Raw genomic sequence first — 15,845 nt, 5'->3', positions numbered from 1 at the left:
CATTCTGTATTCATGTGATAAACATGATCTTTGAATTATCAGTACTTACGAAGCATGAAACTTGGTTTAGACATCTTCACAAACTGTCTCAGAGATCCTAGGATATTTGGAGGTTCCAAGGAACCAGGTAAGCAATAGATGTCTTTATCAAGTCTTTGCCTATGTATCAGAGTCTTTCCATCCTGCATACATTTTATCTGCTCATCTGAGCCTGCAGCTCAGAGATAGGGGAGAGCTCTTGACCTGGGAGTGATGTATTACTCCCAGCTTGCATGTATTCAGAACTGTGTTTAGTCACAGGCATTTCCTATCTCACAACAACAAAGAGCTGAAGCTTTTTTCCACCATGGGGCAGGTAATACATTTCCAAAGAAATGTATGCTGTGACCATGCAGAGCAGAAAGCAATGGCACAGAAAGTGCAGCCACACATTATTTTGCCTCCTACACATTTGGAACATCTCCATTCCAACTGCTTCTCTGACTGGTGAAGATAGAAACTCTTATCTTTATGTAGCACAGAAAACAATGCACAAACAGAGAGATGGGAGCTATTTTTAAATAAAGAGCCACATTATTAAGTACCAATTCCAGAAGATATAGAATACCCAGATTACCTATAAATGGGAGAGAGCTGTGTCAAGTGATTTATGTTTTTTATCATACTATGTCTCAGTGTCTTGCAATTACCACTTGACCATTTGTATTATGTCACTTAATCTGAGATGTAAGCCAGTATTGTATCTATTATTCCCTTTTTGCTGAGCAGCAAAATGAATGCACAATGATTCCTTCAAATTAATAACCAAGACGACTCATTACAGATTTCTGTAGTTTATTATTGAAACCTCTCTGGAGTTTATTATTGTTAGTCATTTTACCTTAGCAGAGATTATGTTTTCAAACATCTATTTAGTTTCCATAACACTAACAGGATATTAATTTAGGCTATAGGATTTGACAGTTGGATTCTTATTAGGATGTAGAATCTGTAATTCTGAATCTGCAAGTCTCTGAGAACCTACAATCAAGATTGAGAACATGGGCAATAAAATTTGGATAAGGTACATCGAACATAGGAGAACGGAGTCACAGAGAAGGAATACAGGGGACACAGAGGGATATAATGATACAAGCATCTTTTTCTGTTTCTGTCCTTTTCTTAGAATTGAGGCTGAGTTCACAAACCCTTGTTCCCTATGCTCTGAACTAAGCCGACACCACTTAAAGCTCCCTTTGCCATTGAAGCAGATGCAGTTTAACTGCTTTAGGGTTGATTAAGCATTAAGCTATACATAGAATCAAATGAAAGGCATAAGTTTCTGTGGTACTGAAGACATCTGAAGATGAGACATAAAGTGTTTGCCATTTTAGCTGCTGAGCCAATGCTACTGTTTACTCGAACCTCTTCCTGCAGCATCTAAGAGCACTATAGTCCGGAGCCAAAACTCAGTCCCACAGCAAGAATAAAGGAAGAGTATTGCCGCTGCTGAAATCTAGGCTTCTTTAGTCTCCTTACAGGTTTGGTTGAGAAATCTGCATTAAAAATCAGAAAAGAAAGCAGAATGCAGCAATTTTGTGTGTGTGTGGCGGGGGGGGGGGCTGGGGGCTGGGGATGGAATGCGGAAGGAAGTTTGAATAAATTCTTTGATTTGAAATTCCCTTCTTGTGAGTTATAAATAGCACCAGATGGCTTTATTCAGAATTCATGAAGATTCTTTACAACAGTGCAGACAGATAATGGCTATTTATGCAGACTTTCAAAGTCTACATTCTCCAAATGAGCTATGAAGCCTTTTTATTTTATTTTATGCATTAAACAATCAAGTGTCTACATTCTATGGATGTAACGGCCAGTGACAATAGTGGTGGCAACTATGATGGTCCCTTTCTGAACTTTGTATCTTAAAATAATCTCCCATATCATAAAAAATATCCCGTTGCTTTGCTTTTGCTGTTTGAACGTCATTTCTCTGTCCCTCATATTTATGACCTGTTCTGATGGAAGTTGGTCACTGAGTGACTTTTTATAGCAGAAACACCTAAAGGGTGACTATTGTTCCTTAATTACCATCTCACTCAAGGTGGTTTGTTTGTTTGTTTTGATGTGTGTTAGATTTAAATCTTCAGCCTTAAGATGCTTCAGTGACTTATGTAATTAGTATCACACACTGGGTTAAAAATCATATAATCACTGGATGTGGCAGCCTTTAATACTAGCACTCTTGAGGCAGAGGCAGGTGGATCTCTATTAGTTGGAGATCATCCTAGTCTATAGAATATGAGTTCCAGTATAGCCAGGACTGTTTCACAGAAAAACCCTGTTGCAAAAAAACAAAAACAAAAACAAAATCATATAATCAGAGACTATGTCACAGATATGGCAACTTTAATGTTAAAGACCAAGATCATCTTCTGATGTTTGTCTTTTAAATTATCTCTGAGTTTCCCAGAACACAGTACTTCAGGTTGAGTCCATGCTAGTTCCAGAAGCAGTAATGGATTTCATTCCAGATATATTACCAGTTGATAACACTTTGCTACAATTTCATGACAAAGGGACATTATCCTTTGTAATTTTAGCCTTCCTTGCCATCATGAAACACCCCCTTTTCATGTGCAACCCTTCCCTGCCCTCCTTGAATAGCCCATTATCTTAAAAGGTATTCAGCTTTGTAACTGGGGCAATGATCACAGTAAAGAAGAATTACAGTGTATCAGGGTTTTGTGAAAAATTTACCATTATGCAATAGTTAGGGAGCAAAATCACCAAAACCAAACATAACATATGTTCATGAACACTGAGCATATGGCCAATGAGAAATGTATGACTTAGATAAAGTAATGCAATGTCAGCTTTCCACAAAAGTATTTCCCATTTCAATTCCTGTCAACATATTGTGTTGTACATTTACTTTTGCAACAGTCTGTGTTACAAGAGCCTTTCTAAAGCAAAATGGGAGGTGCTTCCTCCATGACAGAGGATGCCAACAAGGGGAAGGACACAAGGTAAGAGGACTGCTCATTTGCCAGTGTTTTCTCAGGCAACCATAGACTCTGAAAATTAAACCTGTGTAGCAAAGCATACAGGACAAATTTCATGTCTTTATTCATTTAAATATTCAATAAACATTTATTGTGGACTCTTTATATGACAGGTTTTGTGTTAGACAAAGGGTAGAACAGCAAATGAATAGATAATTGATAGCACTTGATATTTAGCCATACTAAGGGAGAGGCTTCTTCCCAGTAATACAGTAGAATTATCATCTTTTAAGGTAGAATAGAAAAGGGAAGGCATTTTCTTGTAAGTAGGCAGTTGTGCAGTTTGAGATATTACTAAAATAAAAGGTCAGAGAGAAGAAAGTTCACTTTTGGGCTTGCTAGGTAGAATCCACACAGAGGAATGAAATTCTATAATCCTGTAATTCTACAATACCCCAAGCATATAAACTCAAGCTTGCTCTTTGCTGCATGTTTTTTGGACTGCCTAGGTTGAGCCACAGCTTACATGCTGGATCACTCTACAGAACCAGGTTCTCCGCTAACTCCTCTGGCTCTTCTCATCTCTGAGCTTCTAAGAGATGATATATTTTGATTATCCTTCCTGCAGAATTCTGTGTTACTTGAAACTTGTAGCAGCTTTTAAGGAAATATAAACCATCTGCATATTGAGAAAACATAAGAATTGTATTAAATATTAATTGCCCACAACATTAGAATTAGTAACTAAAGAATTAAATGGACTGTTTCAGTGAAGAACTATTTAATTATTGAGGCATATCAGTTACTAATATAATACATAATATCAGCAAGTACATTAAGTATTTGTAGGATTTCTCCAATATTATTTTCCTAGTGATGTATTTGATACATTCTTCAATGTAGTAAATGGCTTTAAAAAAATGTCAGTCTCTTAAAAATTAAATGCTATGATACTCTGATACAGTGTTTCTTAACCTTCTTAATTCTGTGACCCTTTAGTACAATTTCTTGTGTTGTAATAATCCCCCAACCACATAATTATTTTTATTTTTATTTCTACTTCATAGCTATATTTTTGCTATTGTTATAAATAATGACCTAAATAATTTTGGAGTTCAAGGTTTGCCCCAAAGGGTTCATGACCTACATACAGATTGAGAAGCTCATAGATAATGATAATAATCAATTTGTTTAGGTAACTTTTAAAACCTGGCCATTTTCATTGTAGTTTAAAAATGATAGCTCATAGTTTTGCTTTAAAAAACTATTCAAATTATTTTTGATAAATATAAAAATAAAAATAAACAATTAGCAGTATGACTAATTTTAATTGCTATGTTTGTCTTCTAATAAAGGTACTGGTGATGGACAGAAGACAAAAGATGAGTATGGGCATCTTGTATTTACATAATTATTAGAAGGAAGTCACAAACAGTACACATGAAAAACTATAAGCTTTGAACAGGAGAGGCAATCAAGTCACATTTTCATCCTATAGACCAATATTTTATTGAAAAATTGAGTGAGCTTACCTGGTCCTATTTCCAAACACAACCAATATTTATGTGATTTAAACTACATTAAATAATCTAGACTTTCCATGAATAGTAAAATAAAGTAAAAAAAATAACATTTACAAATATATGTAGGTCTTATAAACCATATTCATTGTTCATAGGAGTACAAATTGTTGCAGCCATTGTGGAAATTAGTGTACCAGTTCCAACAAAAGCAAGCAACAACCACAAAATGTGGTGATATATTATTTATGATTTATTAAAACTTGCCTGAGGATTCACAAAGCAAAGTCAGCCACAAACAATAGAAACCAGGCACATACCTTAAATCCCAGAAGCCAGAATCTAGGAGGTTGTTGTACACACCTTTAATCCTAGGACTCATGATTAAGACTTAGACTGATCTCTCTGAGTCCACAGCCACCCAGGCGTACATGAGATTGAATCAGTCTAAAAGAGTTACAGATCACACACCTTTAATCCCAGCACTAGAGGGGTATAAAAGATAGAAGCAGGGATTTCAGTAGGTAGTGTGAGATATTCATTCTCCAGCCACACGGAGAAGAGATGACAGTCTGAGGCTTGGTGAGTGCTCATGGAGACAAAAATCAGCCTGAGGTAGAGGTAAGAAGCTAGTGGCCAGCTGCTTTGTTTCTCTGATGTTAGCTTGTATCTTGAACCCCAAAGTCGGTCTCTGGGTCATTTATTAATTCATGTTACAGCAAAAAACTATAAACAGATTAGCATTTGCTCCAGGTATTGCTCCCAGACATACACCAAAACAATTTCAAATTCTACTCTAGAGACACGTACTCATCTATGATCATACTCTATTCCCAAGGGCTAGGATAGAAGATCATCTTTAATGCCTATCAACTATGCACGAATAATTGAAATGTGCTACAGATGCACAGATGTAAAGTGATATGAAATTTTCAACATGAAACTTGAAAATAGTGAGTATCCTAGGCCCACACCAGAAGGGCAGATTCAGCATGCTCTGCCTTACATACAATAAATATCCTTTGCCAAATCTCTGGATTTGCTCACTTTGGAGCACCTGTAGAAAGAAGAAGCTAGAAAAATGTCAATGGATTGGAGGGTTGAGAAAGATATTAAAGGAAGGGAATAGTAGAACACAGGTTACACAAGGGGGAAAGGAAATAATGGGAAGGGCGGTTTAAATGGGGTGTATGTGGGAAGTTTGGACAGAGTAGGAGGTGAGGGAAGGAATAATCAACACAAAGGATGTTTGAAAACAAAACATGGGAAGCTATTTTATAAGCTTCACATATAAATCTATAGCATACAAATAGATGAACTGAGTTACCCTATTCATGAAATTATTCTCCCTCCAGAAGCCATAGGCTGCCAAATAAAAACCCAAGTTTCACATTCCCTCATGTTGTCAATCAGGATGTCTGGGAGATTCCTCACAAATAATACAAGTTATTGCTACTATTCTTCATTGTTATCCAGAGATTAATACTAAGATACCATATGTATTGTTTATTTTGACATATATTTGTCAAACTATTGCATATCTTGACATACATCATAATGTATTGCTGAAGACACCACACATTTTGCTCATCGGACATAAAGAAACCAAACTGTTATTGACCAGAAAGTGTAATGCAGATTGTGAAGTGTCAGAACTAGCATGTGAACGCTGGAGGCTATAATAATGACCAAAACAGCAAAATATGTCCATGAGACCAATAGTGTCATAAACATTATGAGGTAACAAGCCACTTCATGGTTAAATTTAGTGGCCCTTTCACGGGATAAAACACATGATTGGTACTATAAATCTGCCCAAGAATCCATAGCTAGGCATCTCGTAGGTCCCAAAGACAACCCAACTATAATAATCTTGGTAAATGGACAAAGAATAAAACTGTCTTCTAAATTTTATCTCTATACTCATACAGTATTGTAGGTTTCAAATATCATCAGAGAGATTTGTATAGCACAGTAGATAGTGGTTAATGCAGAAACATTGGAAAAGTGTAGAGAATAATTATCCGTGGTATATTCTATCATAAATGTGACATCTGTATGTCACCTCTGAATAAAAGGACCATCATAGAAGAAGAGACATAATCAATCTAAGAGCCAGCTGTTAGAGACAACATGTCAAAAACAGCTCCAAGAAGATTCAATGGATAATGTGTTGAAGAAGACAAAGAGAAGAAGGAAGAGGAGAAGGATGAGGAAATGATAAAGAGAGAGGAGGAGGAGGAAGACACGCAGTTGGTTCGAAGTTATCTAGGGAAATGGAGGGTAGGATATGGAAGGAGCTAGGAGAAGGAATGGGGTGAATATGCTCCTAATACAGGGAAGAAATCTATAAAGTCTTCAATGGATTAACAAATTTTATTCCAGATCTACTAACTCACTGGATTGTAACCGAGTTTCCTCTTGCTCTAAATTATTGGCCTATGCAGCTTTTGTTGCAGTTGTTCTGAAGCAGGGAAAAGCAACAGCAGTAATTAAGTCTGCTGGGATTTTGCTCTTTGAATGTTTCTCATAATTTCTCTGGTGATTTTCTGTGTAGATTGTGATACATTCTTGAAACAGAGAAAATGTTGTTCCTTTTTTTGCTAACCTGTTTGCCTTTTCTTATCATTTTCTTGTATTATAGGTGTGGCTGGGAACACTGATTTGGTGAGTATGGGATGAGAACAGAAGTTTTTTGTCTTCTTTTTGTGGATAAAACTTTGGCTTCTGCAAATCAGCCACTAGAGAAATGTCAAGAGATATAACTAAGATTCTAAGCAATTGTGAAGAGGTTATCCTAAATGCCCTTCCCCTGTAATGAGATTGATGACTACCTTATATACTATCCTAGAGCCTTCATCTAGCTGATGGAAGCAGAAACAGTGACCCACGGCTAGACACTGAGCCAAACTCCTGGAATCCAGTTGTAGAGAGGGAGGAGTGATAAGCAAAGGGATAAAAACCATGCTGGAGAAACCCACAGAAACAGCTGACCTGAACAAATGGGACCTCATGGACTGATAGCTCAGAAACCAGCACAGGACAGAACCAGGCCCTCAGAACATGGGTGTCAGTTAGGAGACCTGGGCAGTCTATATGGCCTCTGGTAGTGGACTGTATTTGTCCCTAGTGTATGAATGGACATTTGGTTCCCATTCTCCATACCATAGAAGGATACTCTCTCAGCCTAGACACATGGCCAAGTGCCTAGGTACTGCCCAAAATGATGTGACAGAGTTTGATGATCCCACATGAAAGGCCTCACCTTTCTTTGGAGCAGAAGAGGAATGGGATAGGGGTCAGTGAGGGGCATGGGAGGATGGGAGGGAGATGGAACCAGGATTGATATATAAAATAAGATTGTTTCTAATTTAAATTTTAGAAATGAAGAAAAAAAAAGCTTGACTTTTTGACACCCAAGTGTCATGATCTGTGTAATTTTTTACTTTGACATTAACTGTGGTTCTTAGCTTTCCTTTTGTGATGTTCACTAGAAGATTAAAAACCAGATTTTAAACTGAGGCTTAAGGCTTAAGGGCAAGAATGAAGAGAAAAAGGAGTGCTCAGTCATAGAGAAGACACTCCCAAAATCATGGATATTGGTGTTTCAAAGATGTAACTCAGAAAATAAGACATTAACAGGGTGAGGAACAGTGTTCTCAGAGACTTACCTAGATTTCAGCTTTCTGTGTTGTCACCCATAATTTGTTAAGTGCCTTTGCTCTGCCCAATATGTTCAACACCCACATAGACTTTCAGTTTCTGTCTTTTTATGCAGTGAATTATATCATCCAGATCATCAAAACAACTCATAACTTCCAACAACATCACTTGGTCATGATTTTATATTGTCATTGTGCAATTCAGTTGGCTAATGTATTGTTGGTGATTCAGGTATCTGTTCACAGAAAATGTTGTCTACTGTTTTGATAATACAAAACAAGAGGAATGAAAGGCTGGAGGATAACTCAATCTAGCCTTAGGGGCACTGGATGCTCTTGCAGAAAACCTGGGTTTTATTACCAGTACCCACATGTCAACATTCAACAATCCATCCCTTCTGTTCTAGATGATTCAATATCCTGTCCTGGGGTTGTGCATCAGATAACCACATACAGAAATGAAATAAAACTAAATAAATCTCTTTAAAACTCGTGTACTGTTATGAAGTTGTTATGGGGATGGAAAATAGCACTATTGGAAAAATACTTTTAAAATTTATGTCATTTATGAATTTGCTTATATGTCTCTTAAATTCAAGTCTTTAAAATATGTCTGGTCATTATTAGGAATCAAAGAAGGAAGAATTTAACTGCAATAGAAAAGAGAATATGGATAATATTTAAAGTATTCTACGTTTTGATTGACAAAACTACACAATGTCAAATCTGTCAAATTTAACTGTATAATGAACAACAATAACAATGAAAACAAAATAAACAAACAGCAACAACAAAACAACCAAGCTTTTTTTGCTGGACATAACTCATGCCTCAATGAATTTGAACCCAAACAATTAGCACTGCTCTGTAAGTCTGTATTTTTAAATGCCGCTTACAATTAAGCTACTGATTTCCAATAACAGTACAGAATCCTTTCTTCTCTTGTCACATCTAGTCTTACATACTCTTTGGTATATTTATTTACAGCTAATATTTGAGCTTCTTAGTTAATAAAATTTCATACAGTACTTTTAAATGCATTTGAAGACACAGAATTGTCTTCTAAATCTCACTAGAAAAAAAAATGTTATATGGTTAGTTCTCCAAAGCTGATTAGATGATCCTGATCTTTGAGATAGAAATAGACATGCCTTTGACAAATACTCTACAACATAATATATCTGACTCTGATATTACATGATGTATCTTACTATATAACTAGAAAGAATGCTAAAACTAGTGCCCCTTTATGATCATAATAAGTTAGGATTTGCACTAGACACATACAGTTAGAAGTCTTCTCATGGGAGCTTCAGAAGTGCTAAGCTCTGTACATCAGTGCATTTATGATTTTTGTGGAGTAATGAGAGGATTTTCAAACAGTCCTATCACATCTTTCTATTAGTGTCATACATGAAACTTTTCCCCATTGGGAATTACAATAATAGTCTTGATGTGTTATGTCACTATTTATTATCAGTTAAGTGACAGTATTAAAAACTAAAATCTTAGCCTGAATTTTAGGTTCTTTAATAATGACTGCTAATTTGGCTTTTAGTCTTCAAAAACAATTAATATTCAACTTTGGAGGAGAATTAATGATGGCAGTTACTTGTTCATAAACTAATGTGTCCAGTACTCCAATAGGGACTCTTCTTTTTTTGAATATATATATATATATTATTATATATATATATATATATATATTAGTTCTAGTTAGGGAACAAGCTTGTTTCACATGTAAGTCCCTCTCTCTCCCTCCCTCACCTCCATCCTCCTCCCCCACCCCCAACCTACCCCCCACCCCATCTACCCACCACTTCAATAGGGACTCTTCTAATCTCTTTTTATATCATTACTTCAATTTTTTTTTCAGAGCTCTCTTACTGTAGTGGGGCATTTAGTTACAGTTCAATACACCTTGGCTGTTGAGAATAGTAATGCCACCCACCACAAGGAGCAGAATGCCACTATTCATCAAGAAAGTGGTGAACATAAGCAAGGTTGCCTCACAGCTGCATCAAGATCGAGGCCTGTCTGAAATTGAAAATGTTAGGCTGAAAGAAACCAGAATGATCTGATAAAATCCAGCCCCAGCTAAATCAGAAACAAACCCATTTTGCTCATGATTGATGGAACTGCTTTTCTCTGAATAACTGAATTCTCTGACTCTAGAAAGGTATGTGTACATTTGATTATTAAATGACAACAAGAGGAGGATGAATGTGAGAATAGCTCATGATGTGGGGTAGATAAGGTAAGCAAGGTCAAGGAAACCAGGGCTGATTTTGCAATTAAGAGGTCTAATAATTTTTGAATTCTCGAAGATATATAGCCTCCTTCTGATGTGCCTCAACAAGGTATTTGGAGGAAATGAAAAGGGCTGAAAGTGTCCTTCATTTTCCCTTTTATTAGTGACTTAATTAGCATTGACATGCTACATTATAGCTCTGAGAACTTCATAGTTCTTGAAGTTGAAATTACTAAGATTTATTAAAGAATTCAAGTTAGGAATAAAAAATAGTTGAAGACTAGTAAATTTCCACTTTAGCAATGTTCCCTTGCTGCTCTTTTGGATTCGTTTTCCAAGTGTAAATAGCTTGGACACACAGAATCATTGCTTTACTGTTATTGATGTGTACTTTGTCTCTGGGGATAACCCTAGCATTTATTTTCTTATATATTTTAATGTGAATAATTACCAAGAAAAGATTCCAGTAGAGACCCAGTTATTTAATTAAAGTAAATGTATTCTGTTAATGAATAGAATTAAGCGACAACACACATTCCTAGATTTTATTTGTACTTAAGTAGTGTTTTTTTTTAATTTCCCCAAAGAATTAATTATCATGTATATAATTTGTCTAATCTCAGTTACACTTCAGAGCTGTAAATTCAAGCTGTGTTCTAATGCGGCCTGGGAATTCTAGAGTGTCTCCCTAGGGGCTGTTGCAGGCTAAAGCCTGCATGGGGAGGTGGCAAGCAAGAGAATCTGTTTTCACTCAGCTTGAAAACAATAGTCAGGAGCCTATGAGATTTACATAATGGTATTACTATTCCAAAGGAAGAAAATGTTTCTTGACTATAAGCATTTTAGAAGTCAAAACTCCAGGAGAAACATTGTATATTCCTCGTTTATAACCACCTTTCATATTACTGGGAAGGAGTATTTTGCAAACTGAGTTCCAGGAAAAGGATAACGATGTTCACGCATCATGATGGAGTTTAAGGAGAAGTATACATGCATTGGTGAAACTTGAAATACAGTTTGAAAACCTTGCAATTGATACAAAATTGTTAATAAAGTAACTCATTATTTTTAAAGTAACTTCTAGTTATGAAACTTTGATTTCTGTCAACAATATTGTTTGTGCTAAAGTGATTCCGAAATATTTTCGTTAAAAAAAATCCCAATAACAGAAGACACAAAGTATCTTAAACAAACACGGAAAGGTAAAACCCTCTAAGGAAGCCACCTAATTGAAAACTCTATCACCAAAGACACTTGTAAATTTTGAAAATGGAGTAAATAACGTGGGTATCTATCAGAAGACGTATTGTTTAGTTGTTTGATGCAGACAACTCACAAAAATAATAGTTGCAACAATGTCGCAAGTCGTTACCCATTTCTGTTCCTGTTCTTAATCCTCTAGGGTTTATTTCATGCACACTCTGGATACCTATATGAAAGTACCCGATACATTCTAAAACACAATAATCTTATACTGTTAAATGATATCAGGTAAAACAAATTACAAGCAAAATGTTTTTTCTTTCTTGGTAGGAATATTTGTAGCAAATAAACATAAACCAAACAGTTCTTCCCTGTGCTTGCAGTCATTCTTGCATCCTCATTTTAATTTTGTGCATTATCTGAAAATAAAAAAAAAAAATCCAAATTGGCATTGAGGTGGAAGTTCTCTTTCTGCTCTGCTTGAGTGATTTCAGAGTGATGAACAGACTGTGTCATGGGAACCAGGGAGAAAAGACACACAGAGCAGATGCAGCCTGCATCCAAAGTGCAGAGCCAGAAAGCAGCCTTTTCTCTCCTCCATTGAGCTGCAGGAATCAATTATATTATGCTCAGTATGGTTACATCCACTTAACGAAAGGTCATCCAGCTAGCTCATGATCGATATTCATGCTTTCTGATCTTTTCCTACAAAGTACACCGATTTTTGTAAATAGAAAGCAAATCTTAATCCAGTCATTTGATGTATTTGGCCATTGCACTCTGATAAAGATCTCCACGCTAACTACGTTCTTGTTCTGTTCATTTTGAAATCTTTCTAGGTACCAGTGCCAAATGCCAACTTTTAAAACATTGCATCTCCTCAAAACTTCCATTTTCATTATTTGCATTCACAAAATTTAGATTTAAAAAAAGTATCTTGAAATCATAAGTGAAATATAAGACATACACTGTTATTCATTAAGTTACCCATCCAGGAAATAGCAGAGAATGAAAAGAAAACAAGAACAAGTATTTGAACATAAATATTGAGACACAGCCATTTGATTACAGTTTTGCAGCATTGATATTGAGTGGTCACATTGTCCTTGCTGTTAGTGAAATACTGTTGTTAGTCCATATTTCCCCTTTTCATGTGATGTGGTCCACTATTACAGGGCAGAAATCTGTGTACTCTGCATTTATTTCTTATCAGGAGCAATTACCTATGATTAGCTCTAGTGGGGGAGCTTGGCTTTTAATTAAAAGAGTTTCTTGTTGTGGAGTATAATAGGGCCTGTGGTAGAAACACTGGCTAACATCAGTAGACTGACTTAGTTCCCTTCCTAATTGCTAACAAGCCTCCGTGAGCTGTAGAGACTGTGCTTTACAGTAGAAACAACAGTTTTATAACCCTTATATTATAAAATTGGCCTTGTTACCTCTACTTCTAGGTGACCCATTGTATGGGACACAAAAGAGGATGATATAGATCTCAGGTCACAGAGATCAAATAATAAAGTAGCATTGTATTGAGCAATATATGGACCTGGTTATGTATGAGAAAAGGAGAAAGAAATCATTTATTATGTATATCATTTGTTCTAAATATTAAGAAAAGCCATTTTGAAAACAAAATATGTGTTTATGATTTTGTTATTCAATAATATAAATCCCTTAACAAGTACAAAAGTTTTCATGGAGGTTTTGAAAGACCAATAATTTGTCTTGCATTTTAAAATACTTATTAGCTGAGATGATAAAGAAGACTACATTATAATAATTATTATTAGACTAATTATGATTAGGTTGACTACAGTGCTAACTACTAAAGATGTTTTGCCTCATATTTACATGTTTAGAATCTGGGTAATGCATGTCTTTCCCCTTTGTTCATAGTCAACTATCATTTCAGTGATTCAAATAGATTCATACTTCTCTCTTATAAGAATCTCTAAACACTAGCTTTAAATCACAACTTTGCTTTTTTAAAAAAAGAATGATTCCCTCTTCTTTCAAAAATACCATCTGTTCTCAAGCAGCGGTGTGTTCATGAGTCACTATATAGACAACCACAGTTATACTTTAACACATTTTGTGCTGAGGAAATAAAAAAAAAACAAAACTACCCTTTAAAACTACTACTTAGATAGCCAGAGTAGGGCCAACCCTGTAACACTCGAAGCATTTCTAAGATGAGGTTCTCTGCCTAAGGAAGGCACCAAAGAGGCAGGATCATAATTCTCCAGGGAAGAACTATCTTATATAAGTTTATAATTCAAAACCATTCAATTATACAAATTATTTTCATATAAAAGTTAATCTTGCCAAACATTCAACTTTATCTGCTTTTTAATTATGAAGAATAAATCAAACTCTTTACAATGTATAATTAGTTTTGTTAAATATATGTGAATAATTTGCTAAAAATCTGTTCTCAGTATTAGAGATTTTAAAGTCACTTATTTTAAGAAACATATTGTTTATATTTGACTTACTAGTACATGCTGTAATTAAATTATAATTTAATGTAACTCTTTATGATTTGGAAGATTTTTATCTTTTTCTCTATGGATAAATTGAGTTAGTTTATCAATTTATTCTAATTATAGTTAACTTAGACTATCATTAACCTGAAACAGTTGTTGATTTAGTAACTATATTTTATGCATTATGCAATAAATCTGTTTGAGGGAAGCTAGAGCTGGAGAGAAAGAACAGATAAAATATTAATAAAGTAAAATGAATTAAAAGTTAACATGTGATTAGCAGGTGCTATTATAAAAGGAACTAAAACTTGGGCCAGAGAGATGGCTCCATGGACTGACCAGCCTGACCATCTGTGTTAGATCACTATATGCTAAAAGGTTAAAAGGTGGATATAGAAGCATGTATCTGTAATCTCAGTACTCCTAAGAAAAATAAGAAGGAGAAACAGGAAATCAACAAGAAGATATCTGTATAGCTAGCTTGGTGTACATAATGGCAAAGATAAACAAAAGCCCTCAAGAAGAGAGATTCTGCCTCTAAAACAACATTGAAAGGAGAGTACACACTTTCAAAAGATGTTCTCTGGCCTCCACGCATGTATCATGCCTATCAACAGACCCATAAGGATAGTCAAGAACAGGCAAATGAGAAAAGGATGTGATGCATGTAATCACAAAGCAAAGCCAAAAAGAGTCAGAAGCACATGTGAGATTAGAGCAAGGTACAGGTAATGTATGAATTACACAACGAAAATACTGTAAAGGTATACATTTTAGATATTCTACTGAGTCTAATTTAATTGATTATCTGATTGCTAGCCTTCTTCATGCTCTTCTTTGGGATGAGGACTGTAGGCTTTCCCCTAATCTATTTAAACCTTGACATTGCCTGAAATCCTAAATTGAATTTAACCTTTAAAAACAAAATCTTCCATGAAACACCAGGGTTGAGCCACAAGTCTTACTCAGAAAAGGTTTTGCCTTTGCCTTTTTGCATCTCTGCAGTAATGATTAGGGAGAGCACTGACTCCAGTGCATCCTGAGAGGGTTTACTATTATATCAGTGTATGTAAAACTCCTCTGATAGATCATCTGTCATGAATTCAAATTAAATAAAGCAACATGCAATGGTCTTCTGCTGTCAGATCTGAGACCTATTCAAATCTGAAAGCTCTCATCTTTGCCAAGTGCTAACCAAAGTCCCACTCCAGTATGAATTACACCAGAGATAGGGATCCCATAAATTTCAACACAGTTCTTTATAATTGCATATTAATTGGCTTACTAACCAATGATGATTTTCACTGGGAGTGTGTGTGGGGGCAGAGTTTTGAGTCGATAGCCACTACTAATACAGAAGAATGTCTTATATAGCTTCTTTATATGTCCAATTACATTTTAATATGTATGAAATGTATTTTCCATAATTTCACACTATCATCAAAATGAAGTCTTTTGATCAAAATGAAATAGTCCATAAGTAGACCTCAGGAAGTAATATTTCAAATTTTAGCCATCCTGTTTCCAACATGTATGGAACATTCCTTATTGGGAGCTGGGCTATTCAAGCAGAGTTTGGAAACTTTCTCTGTAGATTCTAGAGCACTTCTGTCACAGACTTTCCTAGTGAACGAAGTGGCCTTGTATAGTTACAAACTGACAAGAAAACCTTGGTTAAATGTAAATCACTATTTATAGATCTTTCAAAAGATAAACCACTAACTTTTTAGCTTATCAAT

Source organism: Cricetulus griseus, chromosome 6 (genome assembly GCF_003668045.3).
Source record: "Cricetulus griseus strain 17A/GY chromosome 6, alternate assembly CriGri-PICRH-1.0, whole genome shotgun sequence".
Taxonomy (NCBI): Eukaryota; Metazoa; Chordata; class Mammalia; order Rodentia; family Cricetidae; genus Cricetulus; species Cricetulus griseus.
The sequence above is the reverse complement of the archived record's forward strand: the minus strand, read 5'-3'. Positions refer to the sequence as shown.